This window comes from Neolamprologus multifasciatus, chromosome 2 (assembly GCF_963576455.1).
Source record: "Neolamprologus multifasciatus chromosome 2, fNeoMul1.2, whole genome shotgun sequence".
Taxonomy (NCBI): domain Eukaryota; kingdom Metazoa; phylum Chordata; class Actinopteri; order Cichliformes; family Cichlidae; genus Neolamprologus; species Neolamprologus multifasciatus.
This window is the reverse complement of record NC_140440.1, coordinates 2,094,497-2,102,276: the sequence shown is the minus strand read 5'-3', so window position 1 is coordinate 2,102,276 and position 7,780 is coordinate 2,094,497. Positions and strand designations below refer to the sequence as shown.

Genomic DNA, 7,780 nt, shown 5'->3' with positions numbered 1-7,780 from the left:
GGACTTGTTGCACGGGTGGTAAACAAGTCACCACGCTGGAATTCACTGAGCTCTTGAGAGTGACTGATTCTTTCACAAGTATTTGTAGAAGCAGTCTGAATGTCTAGATGCTTTATTTTACGTACCTGTGGTTGTGAAAGTTATTGGAAAACCCGAATTTAATACTCAAATGGCTACTTTTGGCAATGAAGCATACATGATTTAGAAAAAGTACTTCGTCTACACATTACACTTACACAGGCATCTCAGCAGTGGAAACCAAACCACGAGGCTTTCTGCACACAGTCTTTGTGCTGATGTTAATCCCAGAGGAGGTTTGAAGCGCTGGAGTTATATCCGTACATTTGGAAGCCCTGCTCTCTAACTTTATGTGGTCTGCTACTTTGTGGTATTTCTATATATATATCCATATCTCTCTCTCTCTCTCTCTCTCTCTCTATGTATATATGTATATATATGTGTGTGTGTGTGTGTGTGTGTGTGTGTGTGTGTGTGTATATATATATATATATATATATATATATATATATATATGTATATATATATATATATGTGTGTGTGTGTGTGTGTGTGTGTGTGTGTGTGTGTGTGTGTGTGTATAAGCCATGGGAATGGGTTACTTCAGGCTCAGAAAGAGTTATTTTAAAGTTAGCAGTCCAATCTAAAGTGCAAAGTAGAATTGGTTTGCTCTAGAGAACAGCATCTAGCATGTACCAGCATCAGATGTCTTTGTTTTTATAAAGTATGAAAAGCACAGTGATGGCCACACGGAGATGAATGTCCTCAAAGAGAACAGGAGACACAGGACAGCTTCTTTTTGGCACAGTGTGCAGGCAGAAAAACAAGGCAGAATCATCTTTAGAACAGGATCTGAAATACCCACACACAAAAAGTTTGAAACTGCTTGTTTTCAGTCATTAACAGGAATTCGTAAGAAGCACAGAAAAATATAGAAAGACACAAAGAAGCAAACATGCAGTGCAGGTTTGTGGAACTTGGAGAAAGCTCTTTTTTTATTCCTCTACATGTGAAATGCTCTTCTTCTGGGCATTAAAAATAAAGTGAAAACATTCTTTCTTTTTGCTGTTGCAGAAACTCACAGATAGACAAAATGTAAGCTCTTGACCCTGAGAACCAATGCTTTTAATGGATTTCATTTTTATAACTGAGCATGTGACTCGTCAACAGTAGTGACTAACGTCCACAAATAAAGGTGCAGACATGTTGTATTGAGCCTATAGAATTGGTTCATCACTCTGGTTTTCCAGAACCCATGAGAAACTCTGGTATTTTTGTGTCATTAAGAACGTTATATGGCCTACTTAATATGGTAATAAATACATCTAATCAAAAATATCTGCTGTTGGTTGGACCTGCGGTTTAAGTGTGAAGTTAGAATGATGGTTTATTCTGGAGTCACAGTTTTAGCAAGAAGTCCAAATACAGTTAGCATTAAGTAAGCAGTCTACAGTATGTGGGACTGCTTGACCATATATTCTCTGTTATATTTTGGCTGTCCATGGTGCACACTGTTATCCACAGTGCTTGTGATCCCCATTGATCCAGTCACATTAATTCCTGTCTCCTGCTGAAGACAATATTGCATCTATATATCACATAGTGAGGCTTTGGCTGTGACAATAGATGCCATAGAGACTGTTGGACCGTGCATTTGGGGATTTGTGGAAAAACCTTGAAACCCTGTCAGGTCGATGAAAGAGGCAGCACCAGCCATCATTCACCTCTGAGAGCCACTGGAAATAAAAGTAGGATAGGAGGGGGGGGGGAAACAATCAGTCAATCAATATAGAAGTCATCAGAGGAGTCAGAGACACATGGGGAGACATCACATATTATCTTATAAGCTTTTGAAAATGCATTTTGAAATTGTTAAATTAAAAGTTTAATATGCGGTTTTGTGGTCATGGAATGACGATTAAAGTGATTATTTCACCTCATTTCTGAGTACTGCTAAAAGCTTTGCCAGAGCCTGAAAAATTCCCATCATGTAATTTTACCACTGTCATACTAACTGGCATCATTGCCCACCACATACACATAGCATGTGCTTCTTTGCTTTCTTAAATTTTGCCATTATATCATCTTTGTAAGATTCTATTTGCATTTGGAACCAGTCAAAGTCCCTAAACATGCAATTTTATTTTAACAGGCATCTGTAGTGTGTGTGTTGTAGAAATAATACACGAGTCATTCCACGAGAATAGCTAAAATTGGACTTGGATATTTTCACATTTTTTACCAAAATGTATTATTTATATGTATATCCCACATCATTAAGGATATATTTAACTATCAGAAAAATGTATTTTCCCATCTCAGGCATTAGTTTTCTTTTATTATTGATCATATTTTTAAGATGTAGTGACTGTAATTCTTCAACCCTGTTATGGACATTTTGGAGGCTCTCTGAATATTATCATAAAATGTATTTCTAAAGAAATCAATATGTTTACATTAGTTAGATGTCCCCCATACTAATTCAATAATTTTACATAGAAAAATGACATAAAATCACACATTTTTACCCTTTTAAATCCTGAAATGTAACTAATGAGTGAAAGCAATCTTTTCATTTTTCATCAAAAATTTAGTTTAACTAAGAATTGTAATCTAAATCAATGATCAGATGATAGCGCTCAATATTTTAGACAGAAATCAGCAAACATTAAATTATTTTTTCAACATTTTAAGAAAATTATATATGAAAATGTAGGTGTGACGGGGTTGAGACTAGCATAACAGGGTTGAAGATGGTAACAGGGTTGAAGAGACAAATACAGCTTTACATATAAACAGTTGTTTACTCTTAAATTCAATGTACAGGGCTTTCCATTAGCATTATATCTCACTTTGTAACCATAGGAAGGACACCAGATACAAATTGCCGTAGAATCAAGTTTTATTAATCTCAAGTAAAAACAACCACAACAGCACATTAACAACTAACAAACATTGTAAAGTGAATTGCTCAAATGTAACATAATGTGTGTGTGTGTGTGTGTGTGTGTGTGTGTGTGTGTGTGTGTGTGTGTGTGTGTGTCTAGGCATAAGAGAGCCTCATGAGGTGTGCTAAAAGTCACCTCATCCTTGCTCCGATAATGTACAATTAAACTTGATGAACTGGTTGAACTAATAACAATAATAATCAGTTAACGATTTCAATGTGTCTGTGTCTGTGTCAGAGTGTTTTTGCATGTGTGTGCCTGCACCAGTGTGTCTGTATATAATCATGAATGTGCCGGTTGTTTTATGAATTCATCTTGTGAGTCGGTTCCACACCTCTTTCAAGACTTCCACATGGCGCTTTGTCACAGCCCGTGGGGGTGGAATGAGTTCAAGGACATCATCAAACAGGTACCAGAGGATATCATCCTTATGTGGCCAGAAGAATCGGTTTAACCCAACACGATGCATGCATTTGACCTGGACTTGTGTTGTTTGTATGTTTAGAATGATGCCTGGATATAAATCATCATCATATCTGAGAATACACCATTTACCAATCAGCTCTGGACTTTCCCACTGGATTTCTTTTTCTGGATTCCCCCCACTGCCTGTCTGTGATACAGCCGTTTCTATCTTCTGGCCAAAAGCACTTGCAGTTAAACTGCTTCCGTGTTGTGCACATGCAGCTTACATCATGAACCATCAGCTCTCCTGGAGCTACAGTAACGACCTGGTGAATTCTCATGGTTCCAGGAACAGCTGGTATCTGCTTCGGCATTTTCTCCATAGCTTCCTCAACATCTTCACTTTTCACAAAGAACAGTTTCACACTTGTGTTTGTTTCAGACAAGGCCCTGAATAACTCTTCTGCATCTGGGATGTCATGCCCCTTTGCTACCATCATGTCAGCTGCTCTTTTTAAGGCTCCCCCGACACCATCTGGTGCTCCTTTTCCATGACTAGCCTCAAAAAAATTCCAAGAACCAGCCTTGAATCCTCTTCTGTCCAGTTCTGTAGTGAAAAGGTAGAAGTTTCCTCGTTGTTTGTATTGCATACAGGGTCCGTCGCTTTAAAGGTGCAGCACAGACACTTGTGGATGTTGGCCTTGAAGGTAATCTAGCACAGGATTTAGGTGCTGCCATATTGCTGGAGGGCCTTTATGTCTATTGGGGGAGATGGTGCACACAGGCTCTGAGAGTCCACCAACATACAACACACCAGTATGAAGGGTGGCCTACTGATGTGAAGCCCCAAACTGGACCGCCTGAACTTGAGAACTGTATTTACAGCTGTAGTTTTCTGAGAAGTCAACATGTATCAAAGCCTCGTTCCCTGACATGTTGTTCTTCAGCTCACGGCAGAAGGCATACTGCTGCTTGATATTAAAGTAATGCATTTTAAATTTCTTTACAAAGCTCTGGAAGAGCTCAATGAGGTCCTCTTGTGTGCCCTCCACAGATTTCTTGACTGTCACCTTGACAGTTGCCTTTTCTCCCTTTTTGTCTATCTCCTTTTCCTCTATCACCCACTGGATAAATGATGTGGTTGCGGTGCTGTTGTATGCACTTGTGATGTGGACAGTTTTGTCCTTGCAATGGGCACACTCTCCATACATACAACTCTTGCTGGATGAGTTGCAGCAAACCTTCTCTATCAACTCTTCAATGTTGGCAGTCTCAATGAGTTTCAACTGACGGAGCTTCACTGCCAGAAAGCTGAGATTTTCATGCAACTTACACATGCATGTGTCACGTTCAGAGAGTGTTGGATTCACAACCCAAAAGGGGCGAAGATGACAGAAAATGGAATAGGATATCATCTGGTCTGGGTTTTCTGCCAAAAACCTTCTGTGGATATTTTCTATCGTGTCCATCAGGAACCTCTTCTGCATTTTTAATTTGTCCTTTGTGAGTGTTTGTTTGGTTCCTGTGGTCATTCTACTCACGTCATCCCTGAGATAGAACGCCTTGATTCTTTTTTTGAAGTCTTCAGTGAACCTGCTGGTCATCTTTCTTTCAAAATGAAGACTGTCATGATGTCTAAAATTCTTGTTTGAAAATCCGAGGGAGTCACTTGCAAACTTTTGCAACCTGTATTTTTTTATAATTCTCCCTGTCGCAACTTTGGCAATCAGTTGCCTTTCTCTGTCCTTGGTGGCTTTTTTGTATTTATTCCTAATATCTTCAATGAGTGATTCATGGAAAAGTAAGGTTTTTTTATTTGGGGATTAACGAAGCAATTTGAAGTGAGTCGTGTTATTTTCGACTGTGGGGAATCCGAAAATTTCTTTGAACGTTGGCACCTTTTTTTGTATTTTTCTTTGCTTTTTCTTTCTTTTTCAAGTTTTTCCTGGAGTTCCGCTATTTGCCTCTTGAGTTTATTTTTTTCTGTTCTGTACTTTTTCCGAGCCACCAGACGTTGCCTATAAAATAAAGCAATAAAAGTTGATTTGGGTGTGGAAAATTATGCCGTTTCCTCCTGCCCTCCCTGTTTCTAAAATGACACTGTGAAAGTGACATAAAATGACATTTTCACTATAACACTGTTAACTACCCATTGCCCTAACCTTGAAGATCTTGGCTGTGAAGGCTGCTCTGGGTGATCTCCCTGATCAGGACTCTGTGGAGGAGTGCTAATGTTCTTGAGCACTTCTTTCCTCTCCTTGCTCCTATGGTAAGCTGCTCTCCACATTTTTCTTTTCTTACGCTGTTCTCTTTTACTCAGTTCATTAATTGCTTTCTTCTTCCCTGCCTCTACATTCTTTCTCCATCTCTCACGCTCACTCCGCAGGTATCTCTCCCTTCTTTCAGGATCAGCTTTAAGGCGTTCCCGATACTTCCTTTGCCTTTCTGCTGCTGTTGTTGGTGCCATCTTACTTGCATCCTTAACATGGAACATAGATCACATTCAGCATGCATGCAGTATAAGAATGGTGATTGAATATAATAATAATTAATTTAAATAACTGGATAACTTAACAACCAAAGTATTAAAATCTCAACCCCATCACAATCTCACAACCCCGTTACAATCAAAAACATAACAGGGTTGAGTGTGACGGGGTTGAGATTTTTGCACAAACTGGCTGCTGCTCAATATAGTGAATACCAGAGAGAGAGCACATGGCATGCATGAAATTCAAAATCACCAAATATTCATGAACTAACAAAAAACGTTTTCATAAGTAATAGTTTTCTATCTTTTTTTCATGTTACGGTGTTGAGTCATTGAGGTTGACGACCACAATATCACAAGATAAATGACTAAAATAAAGGAAAAGATGGGAGCAACTTGCCTGTCTCTGTGGTCCTGTTGTCCAAAAGACTTCAGTGATGTCACTTCCTGATGTATATGGAATTCTGGATCACACCATTGTATTTATGGGGGTGGGATCATTTGTGTAACGGGGTTGAGGGGTTACTCAGGTACAGAAATAATTGTGATTTTAATGAATAATTAACAATTAAATTTGAAAAAAACAAATATTAACAACAAAAGAGCACAAATAGATGTTTAGGTTGATATCAAAATTTATTGACTTTTTAAAAAGTTTTATTTGGTATTTTCAAAGTAAACTTTCATCAAGGCCATGAGGGACATGACAAAATAGGTGGTATCAAATGAAAAAACTATATTATTTCCCATAAAAAGATAAAAATATAGTTCATTTTTTTACACTGTGTTAAAGGGTACATTTTAATATATATGTAAAGCTGTTTAAATTGAAAGTTTGGCGACCAAATAGATGAAATACACCATAAGAGGTGAGAGGGACTCAAATTGTGCCATTTTCATGGAATGACTCACACATAGATTGCATGATGCATTTTAATTAATTAGATTAAATGCAGCAGTCAGTTTCATTAGACTTTGATGCAAGAAAATGGTTTGATATGGAGAAGTGCAGTTTGATCAGGCTGTTGTTTTTATCAGTAGCTTGCACAGATTAACACTTTTCAGCCTGTATATCTGTTAAGAAAAACATACCTACTGCCAGTTATCAAAGACAGTCAGTGTAGTTTTAGCTTTAATCTGCCCAAGGCTGGTGTCTGATTTGTCCTTTAGGGTTATTTCCAGACACATTAAAACACATTGTCCTTGTCCAACTTTACTTTGAACAGTATTTTGGCACCATAAGTTAATGAGTAATTAGGTCTGATAAGCATTTTAATACACAATAATAAGGTTTGTTCATTTTTAATGTGCTGCAGCCTGGTGTTGCCAGGCCATTCAGAAAGTAATGCCGTTCCACACCCTGCTTAGACCCTCAATATGTAGTTTTTCCTTCTCATCTGTGACCTGTGTTTATCCATACATTTATCCATGTTATTCTTTTATCATCTGCAGCTTGGTAGGTGGCATACACACAGTAGGACTTTGGTTTAATAGGAACAGGCATTGAAAAGGAATTCCCAGAGGATGCTCCCAGGTGATTGGGGTGACAGAGGAAGCCAAGTGTAGCTCATCCTTCAGGGATATGTGTAATCTCAGCAGGTATTTGGGTTGCTAGTTGCTAGCAAGTCACCTTTTGTCCTGTCCCCCTCCCCTTTCCCCAAACAGTTACAGCACATGTCTGCACCTCTCTGAGCCTGGTTCTGCCCGAGGTTTCTTCCTCTTAAAGAGGAAGTTTTTTAGATAGAAAGCATTTAGGCATAGAAAAAAGTCGAGTCGGGGGTTCAAATCTGGTTTTCACCATTTGCAGAGTAGCTGATAGATAAATAAGGAAAGTCTCTGATGCTTGTACTTTCTCCCTGTGATCTCTGCATTACTGTCCTTGTACTGGTGCATGCTCTCTCAGCCAGTTCATCCTCAT

The 7,780-nt window shown here is 38.6% G+C and overlaps 1 pseudogene across 1 annotated transcript; it reads right to left on the bottom strand.

Annotated features, from left to right (window-relative positions):
- Nucleotides 1-2,206: 2,206 nt before the first annotated feature.
- LOC146523814 (uncharacterized) lies at nucleotides 2,207-6,772 on the bottom strand (annotated as a pseudogene). The gene is made up of 2 exons (XR_014869919.1): nucleotides 5,534-6,772; nucleotides 2,207-5,389 (listed from the first exon to the last, which is right to left on the bottom strand). The product of XR_014869919.1 is annotated as an uncharacterized LOC146523814 (transcript).
- Between the last annotated feature and the right edge of the window lie 1,008 nt (nucleotides 6,773-7,780).